We start from the raw sequence: 12,797 nt of genomic DNA, 5'->3' as shown, positions 1-12,797 counted from the left end.
TGTAGGAAGGTCAAGACGAAGATGGAAGGATAATGTTGAGATGTACCTAAACAGAAACAGTAGAGATGGAAAAGAGTATATAGATCTTGCTCAGGATAGGGACAGATGGAAGGCCTGTGTTGCTGCAGCAATGAACCTTCGGGTTTAAAGAAGGCTAGAGAGTTAGTTAGTTAGTTAGTCTGTCTTTATCATGAAATTCTAGACTTATTTTTGATTCTAGCCTGGCTGCCACGAGGGAAACCCTGCTTTTCCCCTGCAAAAAAGCACTCTGTCTCACCCAGCCTAAAATCAAATGGTACACGGGGGGGGGGGGGGGGGTAAATGCGACTGCAATGTGGTGCTGATTACATCTCCTCCAAGATGGTCGATGTGGGGCCCTACCTCCACATACCCTAATGTGCCTTGATGGCATGGTGCCATGCACAGGGAACTTTACCTTTACCTGTATTTATTGTATTTGTTTCTGTGTCCCTGAATAACTACATTTATTTTTTACATACGCATGTACGAACCCTCTACCCCTCTGAGGGCCCCCTAAATGCTTACTTGTCTCCAGGGTACCCGCACTGCAGGGTTTTGCAGCTTGTAGATCCGGCACTGAGCTTGTGCTAAACTTGCTGCAAAATTACAAAACTGCCAACTTAATGTATGCTGAACCCGAAAAATATTTCCAACAAAGGATACCACCTTCCAACTCGCCATGTGTGTTAATTCAGTGATGTTGAAATATTATGTATGTGTAACTTCATCACTAGATACATCAAGCCATGGCCCTGTAATTTCCATTCATTAAATTTTTCATGGGCAAACAACAATCAAAAGGAACTCATCACTTTACTACTACTGCCATCTTGTGTAGATGCACTTGCAAATTTTCAGAAGCGATCCTTTGATCAACACAGTCTTCACTGCCACCAGCTTTATCAGATTTAAGGCAGATCCCCGATATTGCAGAGTCTGGAACTCATAATGATCACTTGTTTCACTAACATTCTAGCTTCACAAAGAAATCTTTGTTCTAAAAAAAAAAGCTCACCGTTTTTTAAAAAATGACTTCGTAAAGGGCTATCGTGCTAGCGTCAAAAAATCCATGTAGGCTATCTTCGTGTACTGTTGTTCCACTAATACAAATACAAACATTCTGTGGTGACAAGTTCGAGTCACGTGACAACTCATTTGTAACTTTTACATTCATTAGGGTGGCATCTTCCTGCCAAATTCCATGGACAAAGAAAAGAGAGGAGAGGTAGTGGTCTTGAACCCTGGCTACTTGTTTGACAGTTCCAGGAATAGAGCAGCGCTTGATGCCACATTTATGTTCCCCAAATGGAGCTTCTGACAGAAAAGTGCTACAACTCCATGGCGAAGTGGGAAAAGTAACTAACTTACCAATAATTTCTTCCCTCCACAGATAAAATTTATCAAGCAGAGGGGGGGACATTATCCAGAGGGGGAATTCCCCATCCTCCTACAAATACCACCCTGGTTGTAGGTCCTACACTACAATATTGATGATATCAAAACAGCTAAAAATAATAATTCTGATATAAGCAAGGTGGAGAAGGGACCAAATATAAACTCTTAATTTATAAGAGGAAATTGGAGGGGATATCTTGAAAGTATTTCCCTCAAAAATGAACAGGAAAAAGAGGTTATGTAAAAGAGCAATATAAATGGTGGATAATTCAGTCATACTGAATTGTACTTGTGAATTTGTATTTGTGTTATATTACGACACTTTCCTTCCTATTTATGCCAATTAGGATAATATGGATAAATGATTAAATTTATTTATTTTTTAGTTATTTGAAAAATCCTGTATACAGAAAAATCCATTTTAAACTGCTCGCCATTAAAAATGCAACACCCAGAAGGAGTAATTGGAATCGGACGAAATGTGCACAGTGTGTAGAAGAGAGGTGCAGAAGGAAATGATTAGGTGTTCAAGACCGTCATGCGTCATGTGCGCTTGCCACGCCATCTGGTAAGTGGTACCTGTAGCAGGTCAGATAGGTGCAGAAGAGCAGTGAAAGTGCATGGTCGTGAGTGTAGTGTGTTAAAATCGGTCAGCAATGCCACATCGTCGAATACGGCAGCGATTCCAGCAGGTTTCCCAGTTCAATCGCGGCCGAATTGTTGCATACTGTGAATGCGGATTATCCAACCGTGAGATCAGTGCCCGTGTAGGATGGAATGCATTCACAGTGATCCGTGTATGGAATCAGTGGGTCCAGGAAGGCACTGTAGAGCGACGTAGACGTTCACAACGTCCACGTCGGACGACGGAATGAGAGGACAGACGTCTGATACGCATGGCCCTTACAGACAGAACAGCCACGTCAACGAGGATTGCGCATGAAATACGGGATGTTTTACAACGTCCAGTGTCCCCACGAACCGTGCTTCGTTGTTTGGCGAACTGGGGAATTCTTTCCTGGCGCCCACTGTTGCGGATTCCTCTGATGGTAGAGCATAGGCGTTTGCATCTGAGATGGTGCCAAGACCGTCGTGCATGGATGGCGGAGTGGAATGCTGTAGTTTTCTCTGATGAATCCCGTTTCTGTATACAACATCATGATGGACGTACACGCGTGTGGGGGCATCGTGGCACTAGGCTTCATGACGCCTGCATCATGCATCATCACACAGGGCCTTCATTGGGTATCATGGTATGGGATGCCATTGCCATAGGTGTTCGTTCGCGTCTCGTACGCATTCAAGGGACATTGAACAGCCAACGGTACATCACACAGGTTCTCACCCCTGTTGCTGTCCCATTAATCCATGCACTGCATAATGCCACTTTTCAACAGGATAACGCGCGCCCCGATGTTGCAAAGAATGTCCTCGCATTTATGGAAGCTAACCACGTGCCCCTGCTTCCTTGGCCAGCACGTTCGCCGGATATGTCGCCAATTGAACATGTCTGATCCATGGTGGGTTGCCAGCTGGCCCAACTCAGGTTTCCGGCACGTAATGTTGAAGACCTCTGGCACTGTGTGGAAGCTGCTTGGGACGCCATACCGCAAGCAGACATCGATAGACTCATTCTGTCCATGCCTCGCCGTGTTGCAGCAGTTAAATGCCGCCCGTGGAGGCTGTACACGCTACTAGTTCCTTGGGGTTATGCAACCATGTTCTACGTGTCAAATGTCACACCACCGAGCTCTAACTGTAATCATTTTCTTATCTTATTATGAACTACATATTTGCCAAGTTTCGTGTTTCTATCTCATTTCCTTCTGGGTGTTGCAATTTTAATGGTGAGCAGTGTACATCAGGATATCAACTGGAAAAGAAATAAACAAAATAATAAGGTGGACACATACACACACATATACATAATTATATAACAAGCAATAACAACTAGGGCAAAGAGAATATTATTTACTCTTCAGCTGCTTTATGCACGCTGTTCTGTAAGTCTGTTTTGATAAATGGAAGTCCGGAGCGTCTTTTAATAAGTTGTAAATTGTTTGTAGCCTGTAGATAAGTGATATTTTTTCTAAAGATAGCCTTGAAGATTTAATGTAAAAGAAGTTGTTGCATTTGCTGTTGGGACGTGGGATTCTCATATTGAGAAGTGGCAAGAGTTCGCTGGTGAAAAGTTGTCCATTCATGATTCTGAAAAGAAATGTTAAGTATGAAAGTTTTTGGCTAAGAGAAAGGTCGTGAATTTGTAGAGTGGATAGAATTTCATATTTGGAGAAGTTTGCAAGGGTTGGACATCTGTGTCTTACTATTCTGACGAAAAGATTACAATTTTGATTTCTTTATATTGCTGTCACATGCCATTGACCAAATACAGGAACCATATTCAAGGATAGGAACAACACACATTGTAAAGTAGGTTTTGAGGGCAGAAATGTGTGTTATGTCTGTAAATCTGTAGATTAGTCCAAGTGTTTTCATCGCTTTCGAAGTTATGTAGTCTATGTGATGGTTGAAAGTCAGTTTGCTATAAAAAATGACACCAAGATCCTTGTGCTGTCGTACGAAAGGAATAACCTGGTTGCATAATTTGTAGGATGGTGCTGTGCAGCGGCGTAGTGTCCACGTAAGGCTTGTAAGTCCACCTTACAAGCTGAAATTATTGAAGAAAACGTATTTCATTCCCGTATTTATCGCTTGAATACACATAGCAATATCAGACTTCAAGTAGAACTTTTAAAGAAACAATTGAGGACTTGTTTTGATTCGAGTTGTTTCTCTGTAAGGCCTCTTGAGAGGACTTATGTGCGGGTGAATGGAAGAAATGATTTGGACTCGCTCATGGCGGGTGTGTTTTCTTACGTAGTATCTTATCAACCAATGACAGGGCGCCCCGATTCTGACGCACTGTAATGCGCATTACGAGTGGGTGCTGCTATCTGGCGAGATTTCTGTCCCCGCTGCGTCTGTTTGCACGGCCAGAAGAGAACCAAGAAAATCGACTCCCGTGTTGTTTCAACAATGCTTGACGTGCGGTGTTGCTCACAAAACGGGTGTCATTTTAAATGTGTAAACTAACTATTAAGTTCACAAAGAGATGGTTTAATGTTGGATATTACCTTCATTAGAAGCACCGAAGTTAAAGATAAAAGAGGAATGTCTGGCAATTCTAGATCCGGCAGCGCCCGCAAAGTTAGGCACGTGCATCCCAGTTGCCCGTAATGTTAAAAGCATGCGCGTAATACTTAGCGTTATGATTTACACATTTTTTTTTTTTTTTACCTTTTCCTTTGTCTAAGTTGCTTGATATGCTTTTCAAAATGTGCGCAAATATCGTAACCATGATAATGAGTAATATTTTCGAATGCATTTGCATTTGCAAATTGTATCTTACGCATTTCCCACAAATGGCTTTTTAGTGAAAGAAAAAGAATAATAAGAATAAAAATATGACATGGCCTTTCCAGAAGAAGAGTTTGTGTGCTTAACTAAGCTGTATGCGAAATTTGTCAATTGCTACCAGTTGAAAGTTGAGCTATAGGTAATTTATTCTGAAGCCGAATATCGAGTAAAGAGTGTGTTTGAACTTCATGAGTACCTGCGTACTACCCATTTGAATGAAGCTGTTGAACAAGTGTACAAACTAACAGAATTCTTCCTCACTGTTCCTGCCTCAAGCTCGTCGGTGGAAAAGTAGTTTTCTACACTGAAGAGGATTCACACATTTCAACGCAGCACACAGACTCAGGCAAGGAAATCTGACTTGGGACTGATATCCATTGAAAAGGAGCTGCTAAAGACATTGACCAGAAACTCCCGATTCTACGACAACGTGATTGAGGTGTTCAGACTAAAGGATCGTCGGATCGCTTTACAGTATAAATGAGAATTTTCATTAAGTAATACATACATATGCTATTATTGTTAACATAGATTGTGTGCATTTTGTGTTTGAAATTGAGTATGCCCATGCATGACTTACATTCAAATATATTCTATTTCGTTAAGATATCTTTGGGTTTTCTTTATCCAATATTCAGATCAGGTTTATCTAAGGAAGCCTTACACCTTTCATAGAATCACGCTACGCCACTGGTGCTGTGCTATTGGATTTTAGGTTAAACCTTATGACAACAGATTTTTCCAGATTTAATTTGAGGTTCCAGTCTTGACACCAGCGTTCAATGTGTTCAAGATTGTCTTGGATATAACATGTGTCTTGAAGTGAGGTAATATTTTCGAAATAATTTGCAGTCATCAGCATACAATAATATTGAACATTCGGAAGAAATATATTCGTGAATGTCATCCATGAAAAGAGTGAAACACAGGGGACCTAGAGAACTTCCTTGAGGCACACTGGAAACTACAGGAAGCCACAACAAAGATCAACCAGATATGATAACCTTTTGCTTTCTATTGTGCAAATAAGATGAGAGTAGTTTGAGAAGAGCTCCGTGAATATTGAATCTATTTGATAATTGCATGTGGGAGATAGCGTCAAAGGCTTTGGAAAAGTCTAAGTATACGACAGCCATGTTTTTCTTGGCATTCAGGGAGTTAACCACTTTGGTAAGCAGGTTTGTGTCATAGGAAGCATGAGTGGGAGAGAGAAACGGAGAAACATGTGCAAGGATATGATTAGAAATGATTTTTTCAGCTAGCAGTGCAAGTGCAGGAAGTAAGGAAATTGGGCAATAGGAAATAACATGAGTTTTGTTTCCATGTTTGAGGATAGGGACTATATTTGCTTGCTTCCATGGACGAGGAAACACACCTTCGGAAAAAACATTTATTAAAGATTATGCTTATTGGTTTGGATAGAATATGGGCTAAATGTTTCAGAAATATCGCAGGAATATCATTAGGAGTGGTAGCTTTGGAACTTGAAACAGATTTTAATAATTCTTGGACTTCATTGCAATTAGTTGAGATTTGATGGAGTGTGTAGGGAATAATGGACCTGACTTCCAGTAGTGTGGTAGAGGTGTCCTTTGTAAAGTTACTGTGAAAGTACGAGTTAAAAAGCAACGAACACTCATTCTTTGTAGCAGACTTCCCGTTCCAGGAGACTTGAAGGGGAATACGGTCATGTTTTCGACATGAGTTAATTAGCATCCAGAATGTTTTGGGTGATTTTAGCAGCACTTTCTGTTACACTTTGAATGTAATTATTATAGTCTTTTTGAATTAAGTTTTTGCTTTGCTTCCTTAAGTAAGTGAAACTGTTGTGTGTGTGAACGTTCAGAATTTATTTCCACCGGATCCATACATTCTTTTTGTTCTTCAGCGAAAGTTTCGTCTCTTCACTATACCACACTGGGAATCGGGAGGTTTTCCTTTCCTTAGGGGCACGTGATATTTAATTACAGCCTGCACACAGTAAACGAAGAACTTCACTGCTTCTTCCAAGGAATGAGGCTGGTGAAAAGAGAAAGCTGCTCCCAGTCGACTCTTTTCCAGTTATAGACTGGTCTGGAGGAGGGGGAGGGCCTGGGGGCTTTTCCAGTGACTTGGAATTCGGCATGCATGGGGGTGTGGTCCGAACTGATGAAGTGCTCACTGGGCATGGCCTTGACCTTTGTGTGTGAGGACAGCAACAGGTCAAGAGTTTCTGTGAGTCTTGTGGGGAAATCTACAAATGTGATGGAGAAGGAACACTCACAAAGGAACACCTATGCCTAAGCCAGGACTTAAACCCAGAACCTTTGTTGCCAAGATCTTGAGTCAACCACTCAATACGCTCAGCAAGCTGCTCGTTTTACTTTTCGGGAAAATATTGTTGATTGTTGTGCTGTTTGACTGTGTAATAACTAGACCTCGGATTTTTTTTGTTCCTAAAATAGGCTCTAAAAATCTTAAAATCGATTCTAAAAATCCTAAAATAGGTTCTAAAAATTCTGAAATGGGTTTTAAAAAATATTAATTTAGGCTCAAAAAATCCTGAAGTATAGGTTCCAAGAAACATAAATGGTACAAAATTCCTGAAAATTACTGATTAGATAGAATTGTTAAAAAAATCACAAAAACTGTAAAAAAACTTTGTGGATATCTATAACAACCAAATGTTAATTTTCTAACCAAAATTTAATTTGTATGCATAATTTTCAAAATTATCCACAAATTTTTGTATTACTATACTTGTGCTGTTAGCAAAAGTTACTTGATGGTATGAAAATTGAATTACGTATGTATAATTTGCTGCACAATATCAGGGTGGCTACTCACCTGGAATTATGCGTGAATTATTGGCTCTGGGAATTAAAAGTGAATTTTGGTAAAACATGAAAAAAGGTGCAAGCAGATGTTTTATTTTATCTTCATCTTTTAAATAACTTTCAACTGAAACATAGTCAGTGGTGAAAAAAAGTAATTTCACAAGGTGTGAATGCTACAAAAGAACTGAACTGACGCAAAAGTGAGTAAGACCACATGGATCAGAAGTCTGCACTGGCTAGTGGATGCCAAAATGGGGAGGGGGTAAAGGACAGCGACTTTGTCTTAGTAGACAAAGCTTAGCATTAAAGATCCATAGTGTGGGGGGGGACAAAAGTAAGGGGGAACTGTCCCCTCCAATCGCCGCCACTGTGTGTGTAGGTAATAGTGCCATCAAGACATTTTGAGCTTTGAAAACCATCATAGATTTGGAGGGAGTGGGGGTCGACAGGAAACATGTTTCACAAACGCCAGTCATTGAATTGTTTCATTACCAAACAAAGTAAATAGCTACCCCTGAGTTGTAAAAATCCTGTAAAAGCTAAAAAAAATTATAAAAACCTAAAAAAATGTTTAATTTAGGCACATAAACCTAAAATAGATTCTATCAAGCAAAATAGGTTATTTTAGGCACTATAAAACTTCGTCAGTTGTTTCGTTTTTTAATGAAACGATGGCATAACTTGTTATATCTTATTTACCTGAAAAGAAAAAAATAGGTTAAAAACCTAAAATCCTAACATGGAAAGAAAATTGGAACCGAGGATTCTGGCCCTTGCTAAATGAATAAAACTCTTATGAGAAAAATCTGCACATTTTAGAGTTGGAAGTTTATAATTTAGTAGCCCAGTCTAGTTGGCTGCACTTTTTGACACTCGGTGCAGTGCAGATGTATTCAGTGTCAGAGTAGTGCAAGAAAATTACTTTCAACCAACTAGATGGAAAGCAGTGTTCAAGTTCAGAAGATTCAACAAATGCCTGTCTGCTGCTTTAAACGGCTATATGATTAGTTAGCACGCACCACGTGACCATACACCATACATACACCGGTCCGGAAGGTAGTGCAGACGGTGCAGACACCAAATACACTACTTGACTCCAAATCAACGAACTAGAGGACTTGGTGTTGCACCGTGCAACCAACTAGACACTTCGGTGCAAAGAGAGTCAAAAAGTGCAGCGAACTAGACGGGGCTAGTGTGAAATGAGAATGAGGAAATCTTCTCTCAGAAATATGCAACACTGAAGAAGAATGCACATAAGGACTTGGACAGAAACAAAGAAGGCATTACAAATTGCATGCTCTTGTCAATCTAGAAAGGCTCTTACATATAAATCAGGCGAGCCAATTAGAGTTAGTGAATTGTATTTGTTGATGAGTTATAACATAAATTTAAATTTTACATTTTCCCGCATTTTAAGTTTTTCCAGCTTGGTCCCCTGAAAAACTTAAAATCGAGGTTCCACTGTATATTGCTTTTTGAATAACAGAAGTGGCAATAGCAACATGGATACAGAGTTTTAATATCAACAGAAGCAAAGTATCAACAATTAAAGGAAGTAACATATGTTACTATCTCAAATGTAAGAACAAGGGCATATAAATTAAACACAGCGAATAACATTGGACACTGGATATGCCATATTTATCAATTATGTGCTCATGCTTTGAAAAATGGTTAACATTCTGCACTTTGGTGCGAGCAGCCTTGGATTAATCCTAGTGGGAGCCCCCAAAATGTTTGTGTTGACCCAGCAATGTGGTGACATTTAGTGGAAAAGAAGAAATAGCAGGCTCCAGCCTCAAAAGTCAGAAAACAGTGATAATAATGGAACTTGATTCCCTGAAAACACCAAATAATAAAATAGAAGCTGCTTGGTATTTCCCTGTCCTCACAAGGCTCTTGCATAATGGAGTTTAGTTTATCAATTTTAAGTTCATAATTCAAAATTACACATGATACTTATTGAATGTAATATTTTCTTACCTCTTGACTATTGGGCCTTCTAGCAAAACAAATATTGCGTATGAAAATTTATGAGAATCAGATTTTTCAACTTTGGTGGGGAAGGGAGTGTTAAAATAATTTGAAGGGTTTGTACAGTGTAAATTATTATGAATTATGTCTTTATTGAAAACATTAGGTGGAAGTTGTGTCAAAAGGGTATGCCTGAGATACCTGTTAATACCTCACTGTTCACATACTATGAACTCAGCAGTGAGGTGTCTGGTCTACGGGAGATGTGGCGATAACAAAACAAAATAATAAAAATATTGCATTTTAAATATTTTAGAGAAGTAAAAAATAAGTCAGAATATTCACATATTTGTGTGAAATAAGCCAAGCCAAGCATGAAAAAGCTAGAAATATGCAAGAGATTCACTAAGTTTAATGCATCAAAATAAGAGCCCAGTACTACTCCCCGTACCAAGCCCTCCCACCAAGTTTCCTATTGAGTGCAATAGTGATACATGGCCCAGCTCAGCACAGATTTGTGTGAATTTCTTTTAGCAGTTCGGAAGAATTCTTTTTTTTTCCATTGGATTTTGATGCTCTAGTGAATTTACATTGTTACATGTAAGATAATATTTTCACATCATGATTTCATACTGTAAGTCAACGAACAATACATATCTATTTTTTTACCCAAATATTTGAACACGATTTTCATGTATTTTGTTTAGATTTCCATAATTTTGGATATGTTTAAGTTTGTCAAAATAATTCACAAATGTGGATTATTATATATCAGATATATTATATATTATATCAGATTAGCTAATAAATTGGATGCAATCGCCCTATGAACATGTAAAAAAGCAGTACACAAACAATTATTTTTATCTAGTGCAGTGCTTCGGGCAAGTGCCCAAGTTGCCACCCACTAGGGCTGGCTCCGATACATAGTATGTAATCACAAATTACAATTTTCACACACTATTGGTGAGAAATTAATGGAAACTTCAAATTTTGCATAATTAATCTCTGTGAAAGTGTCCCACAACATTTTTGTGGATCTTGTAGGATATTGCCAGAAAACTATTGGCCGGTATCAGCAAATAAAAATCAAGAAGATACTATTGGTATCGGCCAATACAGATACTTCAGCATCAGTATTGGCTGAGCTACAGATGCAAGATTGTTTTTTGTAATTCATGCATTTTAGTTAAACATTCTTCCTGCATAAAGTTATACCAATAAAGCACAGATATTGTGCGTGTCCTATTGTTGCTCTACTCTAAATGATTCTGAAAATTTCACATGTAGGCAATTTGAATACTCGTAGGTAAGTGGGTGAGCAGTCTTTTACAGTGAGCTAGAACCCACCCTTGCCATCTGATGGCAACATTCCTGGATCATATATGAGCCAACAAATTTGAGAAGTTAAAAACCATGTTTACATACACGGTTGGCGATAATATTCAATATACCTTTAGTTAAAGCAAAACTTGCATGTGTGTGCAATTCCAGGAATACTGGTAATTCAAATGGGACATGGTACCTGGGCTTCCAGGTTCAAATAGCTGGCCTAGTCATGGGCATTCATCATAACATCACTCGCCCTCATTGCCATTATTAGCAAAAGAGGTAGAAAAGCAACATAAAATAACCATATTCAATTGGTCAATCAAAATGATATTAGCTTATGCAAATATGTCAGCTTCAGGGTCCAAGTTCTTGGTTTTAAAATCTCAATACTGAACAAAGATTAGATAAAAAATGAGACAAATTCTTACGTATAAGTTAACCTGATATTTGTTGTTTTAATTGTAACGACCCTGCGTGGTCGCCACATTTAACAATCCTGCGTGGTCGCAATATTATATTTTTGTTAAGAAGGTTTGGATAAAAAATGCAGGCTAAATGTTCCTGTGAGGCGTACACATTTAGTTTAAATGTGTAAACGGATGCACCTCTACGTTTATTAGTTTCACTTATTATTAGACCCTGCATGGTCACTCTATTCTGTAAACGTTAACGGATCCACCTCTACGTTTATTAGCTTCGACCCTGCGTGGTTGCTGTATTCGGTGAATGTTAGCATTTATTGTCATTTACTCTGTTCAATTCGTTGCAAAGTCCTGCGAGGCTCATTATTAATTGTATTGTCTGAATGCACACAGTTTTAGTTTATATTGACACGTGCATCTAGTGATTTTCCCACTAGTGTTTTCTTAATGTCACTTCTTGGATGTTTCTCAGTACGAAGGTTGCAATATGTAAAAAAAAAATGAGTTAGCAACGCGAACTTGTAGTTACTATTTTCACCACCCATGCGCCACCGTGAGTATAAAGCCAGCGCAGCGAGGCCCGGAGTTCAGTTGGCTTTCAGGTCGACTCATGATAAGATCTCTCTTACCAACGGACCTGGAAGAAGGATAACTCCGCTCTTGCGAGAGTCCAAGCATCCTAAGGAAGGAAGGAAGGAAGTTGCACTCCGCTCTTGCGAGAGGCCAAGCACCCGAGAGAAGCCGCACTCCACCTTCCAGCGAGAGAGGTTGAACTCTGCCTTTGGCAAGAGAACCCACTCCACTTTCGAGTGAGAGATACCCCACTCCACTTATAGGTGAGAGAGAACAACTCCACTTTAGAGTGAGAGGACCCGCTCCATTTGCTGCGAGAGGTTTCCTTCCCCTATCAACCTGCGGCGACCAGGCCCTAAATAAAATTAGGTCCCCATACTCCCCATTGGCACCTCACTGCAAGGAATGAATTGGATGTTCCCTGCTCCCCCCTTATCTCTTCAAGTCTAAAGGTGGTACAGGTAAATGCACGTGAGTGGTAAGGGTAAAGGTAAAGACACGTGTGTAAGTGTGCTAACGGACATCCTTGTGATAGGATTATAATAAACTGTTACATCTATATATAAACCTGGTTTAGTCTTTCTTTACACCCAGCAAGCCCCGAGATATTTTTGAGTATGACTGAATCAGTTAGCACATATGGGTAAACTTTTGCCGACCACCCAACTGCAGTGTTTAGCATGTTGAACGCAGCCAGTACCAGTACTCCTGCGCCGTGGTGCTGAGCACTGTGTGGGTGGACGTTGCATAATATAACTCTCTTCCTTTGTTGTGAAACAGCTTTCAAATAGAAATGAAGGTATGTACATTTTCCTGAAATAGACAATCATGAGAATAAATTGCT

The sequence above is a fragment of the Lepisma saccharinum genome, chromosome 4, assembly GCF_977018435.1.
Source record: "Lepisma saccharinum chromosome 4, izLepSacc3.1, whole genome shotgun sequence".
Taxonomy (NCBI): Eukaryota; Metazoa; Arthropoda; class Insecta; order Zygentoma; family Lepismatidae; genus Lepisma; species Lepisma saccharinum.
Note: the sequence above shows the minus strand (reverse complement) of the source record.